General features: G+C 42.8%; 1 protein-coding gene across 3 annotated transcripts in view; it reads right to left on the bottom strand.

The window, feature by feature from the left end:
* BMPR1A (bone morphogenetic protein receptor type 1A) overlaps nucleotides 1-14,100 on the bottom strand; it is an 84,531-nt gene extending 70,431 nt beyond the window's left edge. For 2 of the 3 annotated variants that reach the window (XM_035330805.1, XM_035330806.1), the window contains exon 1: nucleotides 14,057-14,100. The gene's annotated coding sequence lies outside the window, so the exon portion shown is untranslated. The remainder of the gene's footprint in view (nucleotides 1-14,056) is intronic. The other variant, XM_035330807.1, reaches the window with a different exon arrangement.

Below are 14,100 nucleotides of genomic sequence, written 5' to 3'. Positions count from 1 at the left end.
ACAATACCTTCAGTTTTTCACATCACACATTATGCAAAACTCTAGCTCTTTACTTCTCCCCTCCCCCCCAAACAAACAAAAAAAGTATTACAACTCTTATCTGTTACTCACCTATTAAATTTTTTTGTGGAACGGTTACTTCTGATCTACAATTTGGGATCTGATATCCAAAGTTCGAAGCAAGATCATGATTTCTAACTGTCAGTATTTTCTGTTTTACTTCACATTTCTGTATTAACCTCAAGGTAACAGGAAATTCCCCAAATATTCTGAAGTAAACATTCAGTGTTTTTTTTCTTTTAAAATATATTTAATAATGCTTACTCGTTTGGAATAAAATGTATTCAAATTGTTGGTCAGGAGTGGAAAAGCAAGTATGTTTACACATTAAAATTGAAGTTCAAACCACCATAACATGATTACCCGACAGATATTAAATGCTTGCACAACGTTGAGTGTTGAGTCTTTTCCAGAAGGCCTACATAACAGTTCCATCCCCAGCATCTTCCCGGCAGTTGTGCCTCCGTCCCTCTCTCCTTTTCTTTACATGTCAACTTGCCTCTCCCACAGGTTGTGTTCTGGTCCCCAGGACCTTTTACTGGTGTACTGCACACAAGCACCATATATACATATATATAGAGAGAGAGAGGGCACTGAAAATACAAAGTCATCCTGAAGTCTTCAACACAGATAGAACCCATTACCCTAAAATAAAACATGCCCACATATTTTATCAAAGATATTCTCTGCTGGTACACTGCTTTCCAAGAGAGCAGTTGGAAGACATGACTCTGAAGTTTTATAAGGACATTCACAAATGCCTTTAGTACTTCACTTCAACACAAATTTCATTCCAGCAAAGATTACAACCCGTCACTGGAGTGGCAAAAAAACAAAAATTAACAGATAACCAAAAAAATCCCCCAAACCCTAAGCTCCCAGAACATACTGAAAAGGGATAACAATTATGAAAGATTAGAGTTCTGCCTTCTTCCCCAGACTTTTAGGTCTAAAATGAATCCACTATTTTAGGTTATTTGATCTGTATATCTCACACGGTTCCCCCCCCCCTTTTTTTTTTTTTTTTTGTCAAAACAGTCCCATCATCAGTGGAGATTATTGTAATAAATGACAAGTAGCATCAGGAAACATACCAACTTGTAACAAATTTTGTGGTTTCACAATCACAACCTTATTTGAAAGCTACAGACCACATATCAAAGAAAAATACATAGCGAAATGGTGATTATCAGCAGAAAAGAGACAAAATAAATTACACTTAAATAGCTGCACAATAATTATTGTTAAAAAGCAGTACTGAAATGGAAAACATCCTCTAGCTTCTTTTCCTAGTGCTAATCTTAGGTGTATACAGAGCCTGACAAAAGCCCTTATAAACCAACCATCCTTCTGAACATACTTAATTTCATGAAAGAAATGCAATTGTGAACCTTACTAACAACTTTTATAAGCACCACTTTAGACACCAATCTGTAATATAACTGCCCAAGTAGTCCTAATGTGTTATAACTGAAGTGAGTCTAACCAAATGAAGTTATGCCTATGTTACTGCTTTCAAGGACAAAGAAACAATCTTCTGAAATACGCAACTAAAAATAAAAAAGTTATAATTAACATATGCTTTTAGAAACTTGCACTCTGTAAATTAAAATAAACAAAAACAATAGCAATTGGGAAATTTGTTTTCATGAGGATAAAATATTTCCTGGTTTACCTCCCAAAACTACATGTTCTGGACAATAATCAATGCTTCCCACTGGAAAGAAAATGCAGTGCAAAAGCATCAGCAAATCCAGAATTTTTAAGAAAAACTGACTCTCAGGCAGTTTATACAAAACCTGCTTGCTAGGATAATATAATGGGTTTGGTAGGCGGAGGAGTGTGGACTGCATACATACTAATGTATAAACATGGGTACTCCTTGGACCTTGTTGCAAATTTCAATGCTATTTTTAGATTATTCTCTCACAGCAACTGCACTGGGAAGATGGCATTTATTTCCATCATACCCACTGTCAAAAAGTGAGTCTTCTGCTTCAAGTGCAGCAGTTCTTTGGAAAATACATGTAAGTATACTGTATATAACTCTCAACTGTATTTCCCCATTCATAGCTACGAGCCAGCTCTGTATAATACAGAAAAGAGCATCCACATTTTACTTACTAGATTTATGCCCTTTCAAGCTCCTTTTGACTATATAAAATTGCTTGGATCTGGGAACAGAATATACATGGCTACATAAAGATTCTATTGTTTTCTCTGTTCTTCTGAAGCTTGGGTTACCCGATGAAAACAGAACAAAAGAACTCAGCTGAAGTGACGACTCCTGCCCTGGCCATGAAGCCAAACAAATACCATGGTATTTCTTGGTTCTTACACCTCTCCTACGTTATTCATTTCAAGTTTTCTCTCCATTCACGAAGAAAAAAGTCACCACCCATCAAACAAATCGCACAGCAGGCAACAGACCTAGGAAAGCCTGGTTTCCTACAGATGTATGTTTTCGTTTGGTATGCATATTTTCCCAATGCAACTGCTCCAGCTGTCCCCCCATATCCTGTAGGATTTCACTCTCACCATCCTTTGCAGTGTAGCCACTTTTCTACTGACATGCATATTCCTCTAACCACAGCTCTCTGCCCGTCTCCTTCCCACATCTCCTGGTGCCAAACAATGTCTCGCTGGCTGGACTGTATGTGCATATTGACTTCCCCTCATCAGGCATAACAAGCTTACAGAACACTTCTGATGGTAATATCCTTCACCTCTGGGGACATTAACACAGCTTGAGACCTTTGAAACCAAAACAAGGACAAATCCACTCCACATTACCAAACACCTAATCTTCAAGCCTGCTGATATGTGCAGCTTGTCTTTGAAACTTTCAGGATCAGAGCTTTGCCAAAATCCGAAGTCTTACACACTACATCAGATACAGAAACACTTAACTGAAGCAAAGGACAGCACTGCAAAAGGAGGAGAATGAAGATGAATGTGGGGACAGGAAGACAAAGTTTCTGCTCATCCCATTTTTGCCTAGGGGGTGAGGGGAGAACGTGCTCACCATCCACTAAGAATTTACACGGGAAGACTATTATTCCAGGCACTGAAAAGCAGCGTTCCCAAATGGCTAACACTCCCACAGTGCAGCTCTGCCCACAAGCACCCTACGCTGCAGTCACGCTGCAGCTGGATGGGGCATTCCATAGGCCAACATGGTGCTCGGTCTGCCCTCAGTGTTACCATGCTGGACTGGCAAAAAGTGAAGCCTATGGGGAAAAAAATAAAAATAAAAATAAAAAGGGAAAAAAAAAAAAAAGGCGGCTTTCAGGCTGTAGTTTAACTTCCTGCAGCATCACAGGAGTGCCAGTGCTGCTGAAAAGGGAAAGGTGAGGATCCACATGGGTGGTGGTAATGAGTGCAGAACTGGCCTTTCTAGCGCACCTAGCTGTTGGGCTTGCTTATCTGTAACACAAAACCGCCCTCAGTCTGCTAGTTAGTTATTCGTCTAGCAGATTTTCATTGCAGACATCAATGGAAGCCTATCTGGCTGTAACGCTGCAGTCCTTAGGAAACTATATCATCAGTCTTTCCACACTAAGCAAAATAAAATACCTGAACAGAAAATGTTCAAGACAAGTTAGACAGCAAAAACATGTTACTTCACGTTTGATGGCAATATCATTAAACCAAACCCAATGAATGTGTCAATGAAGGCAGCTAGACGCCAGCGCAATATAACAAAAAGTAGGTGTTAAAGACACTTCTGAATACACAGCAGAGAAGCTGACGTGCTTGGGTGTGTGTGCTAGTGTGATAAAAGGCCTAAGGATTAGCATAGTGATTGTACCAGATGTCTGGCTGAGTCCTCTGCTTGGGACACTGCCTGTAACCAGACCTGTCGGGAAAGAAGGGAGGAACAGCACCTTCCCTGCCCCCCCCCCCCAGAAGCCCACGCAGTTCCTAACCCAAGTTACAAATCACCACGCTATTGCCATTAATGGGCACCTCCTTCAACACGTCTGTTTCATCCCAAACTTGTGCGATACTTTTGGCCTGAGCTACACATTCCTCCATTCACTCTTCAACTACAGTATTAACTGTGAGAGGGGCAAGGGACTCCACATTTTATTGTGCTTGTAGCCTGTCTTTCCTTATATTGTGGAAAAGAAAAAAAACAGTGAAAATTATTCCCTATCAATTTCTTAATATCATTTAATGTTTGATAGATTACCACCACATTTCCCTCTCAGTTGTTTTTCTTTCCCTGACTCAAGAAGCCCAAGTCTATCTAGCATTGCATCCCATTAGTACTGCTGGGAGAGGGGAAAAAATCCACCAAAAAAGCCCAACCTTCTAGTTTTAATGGGATTGTAGAAATTGTGTTACAGAATTATACAATACGCATGTTTATGTATAATCAATGCGCACAGCTGCATAATCACATTTAAAAAAAACGTATAATGACTCTATAGAATGCTGCTTCAAAATTGGCTTAAGCTTATTTAAGACTGTGCTGATTGCAAGAAGGGAAGTGCTGCCCCTCCTCTCGCATTACTTCACATCTGGTCTCATGGTGAGCTGGAGGGGCTGAAAATTCAGGTCTTTTTTGTAGGGTTAGTTTTCAGTCAGATTAGCAAGCAAATCTGACCTTCCACCTGGCCACAATTACTAGCATTGATGCAAAAGTGACAGCAGAAACAAAGAGGAGGATGGAAGAGGATAAGAATAATAAGAATAAAAAAAGACTTTTAAGACTTTTTAATAACTGTAAGCAGGTAGTTACAATCTAAAGTTGGATCTTCACAATGAAGAGCTGTTCAGAAAACTACCCAAGATCTCCCAGAATGTTAATACCTACTTTTGAGTCTATTACTGTTTCGCCCCATCAGAATTAAATCCCATTGCACTTAGTGTACCTCACTGCTATTTTATCTTCCAGACATTCAGTAGTGCTACAGCAAGTTTCATCACTATCTACTCCCCTTTCCAAATCATTTCTGAACACACAAAATGGAACAGACCCTGCCACTTACTTCCCAAGAGGCTGTTAGTACCTTTCCGCTGTACAAGCAACTGCAAATTCCTTATTTCCCCCCCTCATTTCTTTTGTATTCCATTATTGACACGCAATAGAGTTCTCCTCCCACCTTTTTTCTTTTTGGGGGTTGGGGGGCTTTTTTGCCTTTTTCTCTTTTCGGGGGACATAAATATTTCCTAACTTCAAGATGACTTCATGAACTGGATCACAGCTAACCAGATACCTGTTATTCCTTCAAAAGTCTAATAAGTAAGGTATGACCTCTGCTTATAAAAGTTGCATGCCTCTTCCCCAGTCTGTGTATACGTGTGTGTGAATACTTGCGTACATGCATCATAGTTCATTATACCAGTTGGCCTAGTTCCGAATATCTCATGCCTATAATACGCAGAATTACCATCACGTCTGCCACCTTCACTTTCTCTCTCAGAGAAAACAGATTTAAAATAGTAAAGTGAGTAGAGAGCAAATTCATAGTGATTCTCCTTAAAACTCTTGACCCCGGTAATTTATGTGACAAGTTATGCATTCCAACACTTAGTTAATACTCTGCAGCAGACAGAAGTTAGTTAGCAGACTCATAAAAACAAGAAAAAAAACTACCAAAACAAACAAAAACAGACTGGGGTGAAAATTATTTACCATTAGCCAGAATACTAAAGACCAAGCAAAAATGCTGAAACCTGGTGACTCTGCAGACAGAGTAAAAAAATAGCTAGCAGCTCAACTATTTCAAAGCCAGAGCAAGTGGCAAAGCCAGTATGGAGGACAGCGAGTTTCCAGTTAGTTCAGAAGAGTAACCTAGCGAGAACAGTGCCTTCCCCTCAAGTCCTATCTAAAAAGCAGTTGGGAGAGTTGCTTAACACTTGGAAGCTTCCTTCCCTCAGGAAGATCACATAATGCTTGTTAGATGAATTCTCTTGAATACATTCAGGCACAGCTCTGCAAACAACTAGGCAGATTTAATAGCTCCCTTCTCTCCCTTCCTTCCCTCTCGCAACAACGCAGACCCACCCTACCTCCTTCTGCACCAGCTCTGGTTCATCATGTCTTTCCGCAAGTCATTTTAACTTGCTAATCCAGAAGTAACACGCTGATTCTCCCTCTGGCTGGGTTAGTTGTCTGCTGTACTAGGGGCCTGAATTAACTTAGAGGGGTACGGCAAATGCTAGCCCAGGTTAATGGCACAGTAGATGGAGGAGGCAGAGGATCCGTTCACTCCACATAACAGCCGAAATATTTGAGAGACACGGCTCCCTTACTCAACCAACTTGAAACAAACCAACAGAAATTGCAACTGACATGGCAGTAGGCATGAAAAAATTAAGAATGAAAGGCTAAACTGAAAGATAATATTCTGAGAAATTCAGAAGGAAAGATAATGAAAAGCCAAGGATTTAAGGAAGAAAGAATGTAAAGGAATACCTAGATTTGTCTAGGTTAAAACAGGTTTCAGTAAATTAAGACCCACCAACTAATGCCAAATTTACAGAGACAGAGACTGAATGCTGTGGAAAGCAACCCCTAAAAGCTGGCTGGTGCTCACAGCAGGGTGAGCTTCCCCACACCGCCCAGAGTTGCTTTTGGTCATGTTCTGGGTATCTCTAAGACAGGAAACTCCTCAGCCCCTCTGGGCAACCTGATCCATGGTTTGACTAACCTCACAGTTTTTTTTTGTTTTGTTTGTTTTTGTGTTTTTTTTTTTAAAGGCACAAGAGTGCTTCTGATGGTTAAATGGAATTTCCCGTATTCCACTTTGTGCCTACTGCCTTGTGTCCTGTCACCGACCACCACGGAGGAGACTCCAGTGCAGTCTCCTTTACACTCTCTCGTCCGGTATTTATACACGCTGGTAAAACACCCCTGAGCACTCTTCTCCAGGCTGAGCTGTCCCACCTCTCAGTCCCACCTCACACACAGGTCCTCCAGTCCCTTAGCACCATCACGGTCTGTCACTAGCCACCTGTCTGTCGTGTACGGGGAGCACAGACAGGTCTCACCGGTGCCGAGCCGAAGGGAACAACCACGCTCCTCGACCTGCTGGCAACACTTCCCAGCACAACCCGGGACACCATTCACCTGCTCTGCTGCACGCACACGTTGCTGGCGTATGGTGCACTTGTCCACAGGGACCCCAGGGCCCTTTCCGCAAGGCCAGTCCCAGCCTGTACCACCGCAGGATCTCAGTGGGATGGTGGCCATGTGGCTGCACGCACACCTCTGATTTCTCCTGTTTGTTCCCAGTACGTCCCCCAGTATGTGGCAAGCGGAGTCAAATCAAGATAAGCAAATAAAAGTAGTAAGTTGTGTGGAGGGAATCGGCATACTGACAGAACTTCAATGGTGGAAACCTCGTATCACACTGTGGTGAGGTCAGAGATGCTGGAGGGAGAAACAAAAAATGACAACAATGGAAAGCAAACTACTTCCTGGGAGGAAAAGTACAGATAGAAGGGAAAGATACTGAAGAAAATACTGCATAGCACCTCCTATGCAGCATTAAATTCAGAACAATGAGCAGTTCTCCATCTGCTGGAGAAGGGTTCGGGGGAAGGAAGCACTGAGCGCCCACCTCACCCCCTCCTGCATTGCAGAGCTCAAATCCGTCCAACCTCCCTTGCTGTCCCACTGCCTTGTCTCCTTCTGCCTGAGCCCTCCTGCCCCCAGCCCTATTTCTGCTTTCAGATCCTCTAGAGACCCTGTCACCTGTATTTGCAGTTCACTCAGAGCTTCTTTTCTCAATTTCTGAAAAAAACCAACACCTTTAGTAGTGTGTTACGTAAACTCAATGTTTAAAATTTGGGCCCAAATTCTTTGAAGCAAGAATTATCTTGGTTGTAACCTTTTTACAGAACAAAAGGTCATCACAGGCTCTTAGTCTAAGCTGTTTCTATAATCTGTGCTCATAGGCCTATTCTAATCAAAGTAAATTTCAGTATCAGCATGCAACTGATTAAAACCAATGCTGTCAGAACAGTAGGAAGAAAACAGCACAAAGGAAAATGTAAAATTACACACTTTTATGCCTTAATAGCTCAAGAAGACATTTTCAATTAAAACCAGAACTCTTTAAAATACTAAGATAGTGTATAGAAACATGCTGTGGATACATAAACATATTTAATGTCTCCAGTAGCTTCGGGTTATTGGGATTTAGGGAGAAGCTGCCACAGAGTGGTGTAATTCCACAGTTGCCTGCTGCAGACTGTCTCATGCTTTCCTCCGGAGTGCTAACGCTGGCCATTGCTGGGAGCAAAACACTTGAGACTGGTTTCTTTATCTGTACCATTCTTCTTTTACTAGTGCACTGTCATTTCATGTGTTTTTATTTGGTTATTTTTTCTGTGACCAACTCACCTTTGAAATTAAAGCCAGCAGAGATTAAAAGATACTCACAAAGAACCACTGAGAGACAAAGTCACAGACCTTCATGCAGCGGACAGGCTAAATGCTACAGATGCTTGCTGACAAAGGGCATTCTTACACCGCTTTACCACCTCCTCCCTCCACCTCTGTTCCTCCCCATGGATTTCTAATACTATCACCTGAACTATTCCAAAGAGACATAAATATTATACAACGGCATTTGAAACTTTGAGAAAAAGTTTACCAATGCCATTTCTGCAGCAGAACCCCTGCCTGAGGAATGCACAGCTGCCGAGCAGATGTATAATTTCAGCATTTAGATTCCATTATTTCAAGGGTGATTTTTTTTTACTAGATGTTTTCAGATTTTCTATTTCCATCTGTTTTTTGACCTCCCTCAGTTTAGTCCCCTCCTTTCTGTTTTAGTTCATTACGCCAAAATAATTTTCTAAATTAGAAACATCTCTACATTTAAAAACTTGTGAATTTGGAGAGAGGTGGGGGAGTGAAGCAGGGCCAGGGGCGGAACAAAAACAGACAGTTCAACAGAGGCTCGGGTTTGAATAAAAACTGTCCTGTCTGGGTCGGGTTTTATTTCACAGTTCCTGGTTCAACCCAAATTGGCAAGTCTCTCTCACTGCATTCCTTCCATGAAATTTTAAGAGCAGGAAACTAAAGAATATCAGCTATATGGGAATGTTCCTGCACTTCGCCATAGCCCTCTGCCCTAACTTTTCAGTAGGAAAGCATTCCAATTCCTCATTATTTCTAAAAAGACTTGTATTAAACAAACTATAATTGTAATTAAAAACAAAGAACAAACAAACAAAAAAAAACACAACATAACTCACCATGTACCAAAACAGTGTTACAAAACATTAAGATCAGTGTAAACCAATACCAGTAGCTGTCAACTTCAGTTAATTCAGTGAAGATTCGATTCATGTAAAAGTAGCACCAAAAAATGGAAATGGAGTCAGCCTGGTTCAAAAAAAAATTCCTTTAGCTAACCAAAGCAGAACACCAAGGCGTCAATGATACAGTCATTCTTAAACTTGGGTAAACACTATAAGTTTTCAAGAAAAATTATCACTAACAGGATCACTGGTTTCAGCTTGGAAAACATGACAGATGTGGCTCCAAAACCTATCAACTTGCATTTTGATTTCAAGCTCACAATAACAATTTACCACTGATTTCCAGTCAAGTTTGGGATCAGACTCTTGAATGGGAGGTGTGAAGACGTATGAACATGTTCCCCCCCCCAATCAAGAAAAAGTGGTTAATAATTAACACTGTAAAGGCAAGAGACTTCAGGAAAAGCAAATACAGAACTTTTCAATAGCTGCAACAGTGAAAAGGAAATGGTTTCCACAAACCAGGTCTGTATTCTGGACTTCTGAGACTTCCTTTGATATCTTCCCAACTTATCCCTGCTACATCTGCTTGTATTTGTATCAGCCAAAACACGGTAAGATTGACACTTCTTTTCTCTCCTGTAAGATGGTGAACTGAGGGAATACAGCCAAAAAATTGCTAGCTGCTTTACATTTTATGCTAAGGAAGTTGACTGAAGCCACCATGCAAAACAATTATCTGAAGAAACATGGAGAAAATATATGTGATTTCAAACTTCTGTAAAAAAAGTTGCTGCTGTTATAATGTATAGTAGAAATTAATCCACAATACTCCAGATCTGAATTAGTAATGCTGACTTTTTCCCCAACCTACCACGTAATAAAACTGGCGTTTAAAGCTACCACATTTTCATCTCTATTTTGGGAAATTCCATCTGGGGGAAAACGAAGTACCAGAGCGCTGCGCTGCACACTGCAGGTACCACACCCCACCAGCTATTACTTCATAGATTTTATCGTATCAGAACCTTTTAAAGTATTTAAATAATGCACATACCCTTCATGCTGTTCAGAAGGCTGTTTCCCCCAGCGAACACAAACACCAATGAATTCAGTACGTGCAACCGGTCCCAGCGATGAGCTCACAGGAAGCGCTCCATCCAGCCAGCCCATCTCACTACAACAATAGATTTCATCGGGAGGAACTCGGAGGCAGTAACACGCTGGACCTTAACTAACTCTTGGCGGTTGCTTCTACTTATACAACCTAAGCATTTTAACACAATCACAAACTACAATTGTTTTTCCTGCTTTAATACTTATTTTGATTTTCATTGACCAGACCATCACAAAGCAAGCGAGCTGAGTGAAATGTGCAGAACTCAAAAGGAATAGGAAGGCAACTACATGACACCCATTAGAAAAAGGCGCGGAGTAAAGCTATCTGGATTATAAATCTGGCAGATAACGATCATATCGTCCACAGCATCCTCGTACAGCTGAAACAACAGCGTCATAATCAGAAACTAACACATCTTATCTCTACTGTAACACGAATGAAGTTTTCCATCCTCTCAATCCACCCAAACTACTACAACAGTAGTTGCTCCACCTCGTACAACGGTCAGACTCTCCAGAGGCTGCACCCTACTGCCTCATGGATCGGGACACCGTCTCTCAGAGAAATGAAAGGAACATAAAATTCATCCTCCCTACAGAAGAATGCAATTCTCAATATTGAAGACTAGGGTGAAAATTGTTTGTAGGGGTTGGTGGCACAAAATAAATACCCAGAGTGCAAAGCACTGAGCATACATTTCTGGACTGAGCCCCTCACAGTGGCTATTGGGTGTATATCATTAATAAGATTATTTAGAATGCTAACATGATGTTTGCTCTCCAGTTAAGATAAATGAGGTGACTACTTCAGCTTTTTGCCCTATTTCAAGGATCACCTATTACAATCTCCCTGTTATTTTTTTAGGATACAATAGAGCCAGCTAAATTTTGCATTTGTTTTTAAAAAGTTTTTGAATAAATAACACCATCTGAGAAAATCAACCACTCTACAGACTTTACTGCGATTTTTAAGTGTTACAAGAAAGAGAGAAGAAATTCCCTGCTTTCCCTTTAAAGTGGTAACTGTTTTAGAAGGCACAGAAACTCCATGACATCACCATGACTAGGAATAATCAGCAAGAGTTTGGTAAAGCAACTGCAGAAGACTTTGCAGATCTTGTTCAAGAAAGAAAAAACACTAAATCATCAGCTAGAGGCAAGTTTGCTGTTCAAGTTAAGCACGCACACTGTCCCTCCACCCCCAATCCCTGCATTTCGGGAATGTTAATGAGCGAAACAAGGCTCTAAGCACTCCATCAGAGTCCATGTAACAGCTCTGAAGTGATCTATCTTTAAATTACCGCGACCCTTCCATAATTTATTTATGGAAAATACTAAGGTACACGAAGCAAAGCCCAGGCACTGAATACATGCTCTTTCAAAAACAAACAAACTGGGGAACCAAGAAATACCAGAAGCTTTCCCAAATACCCAGACAGATGAGACTTGAGCTGATGCTTGACAAACAGAGGAGAAAGGTCCCCATGTGTAATACACCTCCGTCACATCCTGCCTTGTCTCGTTTATCCACCCAGTTGACCAAAGAAGTTACAGCAGCTCCACATGTCAGACATCTACCTGCCGTTGGAAAGAGGTGCTGTCCTCATGATAGAAGTTACCAGCCACAACAAAACAGAGAGCTTGTTCTTTTTTTTTTTTTTTTTTTTTTTTTTTTTTTTTTTTTTTTTTTTTTTAAGGGCTTTGGAGAAGGTGAGTATGGTCCTTTTGGAAAGTCTGGCTATACCAAAACCAGTGCAAGCACCAATACCATCTGTTCTTTGATCCCTTCAATGAAGGGGATGTTTTCAAACCCATAACTGTACCCGTAACACATTTGTGCCTGACACTGCTTGGGAAAGCTGCAGAAGTTCTTAGTTATATTGACTGATGCACAATTTAAGAGAGATCCCATGAATTCAGAGTTAATACCACTATTTTCAATGCAATTTATTCTTTAAAAATATAAATATAGCCTGCATTGGTTTCTCATAAAAATTTATGTTAGGGAATATTCAAGCAATTCCTTCCCTACTTTTTTTTTTTAAATACATCACAGCCATGTAATCTCTATACTTCTTCTTCTTAGAAAATACATTACTGTCACTCCTAATTTTAAACCAAGAAAAAAAATAATCAAGCCATCCATCAACTGCTTGCTCTTCAGGACTGCAAGAAGCAGACAGAACTGTGCACTGGTTCTTCAGAGCACTTTTCACAGTGCAACCCTCCACGGCATTTCATACCATAGCAATGCTCATCTACAGCAAACGCCCATTTTAAAAGCAGCTAGCAGGCTTGGTGTACTGCACATCTGAAAAAGCACCACATTCAATCCCAAATTTGGCTGGCCCTAACTTGTAGTAGTTCAATAAGTGTGCCAACTACTATGCAGAATACAGTTACTGACTTTGGTTACATCGCCTTCATTCCTGAATGCTGGCACTCAGAAAAAGTACATTTATCACTTACTGTACAACATTACGTATTTGTAATTCTCATAACAAAGCATTCAGTTCTCACTGCTAGGGTCCTGATGAGCACCATCAAAACCACCGGGAGTTGGATCCCACACGTTGGCTTTAGGAAGCTCTACTCGATCAGTGAATTCCAAGCTCCGGGGTACTCCTTGCTAGCCATTCACCAACACTGCTCTCTCTGCTTTGAGCAGGGGCTGGACCCGGTAACAGCCAGGGGTCCCTTCACAAACAACTTAATGATTTCAAAGGTTAAGACTCAGGTCCGGCCACAAAAACTCATGGTCCCTGGAAGAGCTGCCAATGGGACACACGAAATCCTGGCAGCTGAAACTCATGGCTGCACGAGAAGATCCTCTACAAAACCTCACGTTGAGAGCCCACCGGGGTGTGCGTGTCCATTCATACACAAAGCCCAGCGGCAGTGACACCACAAACTAGCCACCTCTAACGAAGTAACAGATGTACGGCAACAACACCCTACCTCCTGCGGACACCTGCTGTCAACAACAACCTGAACAGACTGCTACAAATGCCACAACGTGGGGGTTTTCGTGGATATAGACTAAAATGAAGCGTTTTAACGTATAATGCTCTCACGCGGGTTTGTATTCGAGGACGAGGTCCGACCACAAGCCAAGAAACGTGTTCGATCCAGCCGAGCCTCCCCCTATGAGAGGAGACCTTCCTGCGGGCAACAGGCCCCGAACAGCCACGGAGAGCAGCCGGGCACGGACCGCACGCAACCAGGGCCGCGGGGAGCCCGGCTCGTGGGGGCGATGGTCCCACGAAACCACGGCGACCCCCGCCGCTGCCGGGCCAAGCCCAACCGCCCCGCCGCTGGGCGGGAGGCAGGCAGGCCGGCAGGGCCCCATGGCAGCGCCTCAGCCTCCCGAGGCGTCCTGCTCGACGGGAGCCCGGCCGGGCCGGCTGTCCGCGGCCCCACCTTGGGCTTGGGGCTCGGCGGGCGGGCAGGGCTCGGCGGCACGGGGGTAGGGGGCACGGAGCGACGGAGGGAGGCCGATGGCGGCCGGCAGGGCGGCCCCGAGCCCCCGCAGGAGCCGTCCCGGGCCGCGGGCAGCGCCCCCAGCGCCGCGGCGGGGCGGAGGCGGCCGATCGGCGGCGCCGAGGCACCGTGACGGGACCCCCGGCACCCCCGGCCGCGGCCCCGCACTCACCGTCGCTGCGGGCTCCTCATCCTCCGCGGTCGGGGTGCGGGCGG

Source organism: Oxyura jamaicensis, chromosome 6, assembly GCF_011077185.1.
Source record: "Oxyura jamaicensis isolate SHBP4307 breed ruddy duck chromosome 6, BPBGC_Ojam_1.0, whole genome shotgun sequence".
Lineage (NCBI taxonomy): Eukaryota > Metazoa > Chordata > Aves > Anseriformes > Anatidae > Oxyura > Oxyura jamaicensis.
The sequence above is the reverse complement of the archived record's forward strand: the minus strand, read 5'-3'. Positions and strand labels throughout refer to the sequence as shown.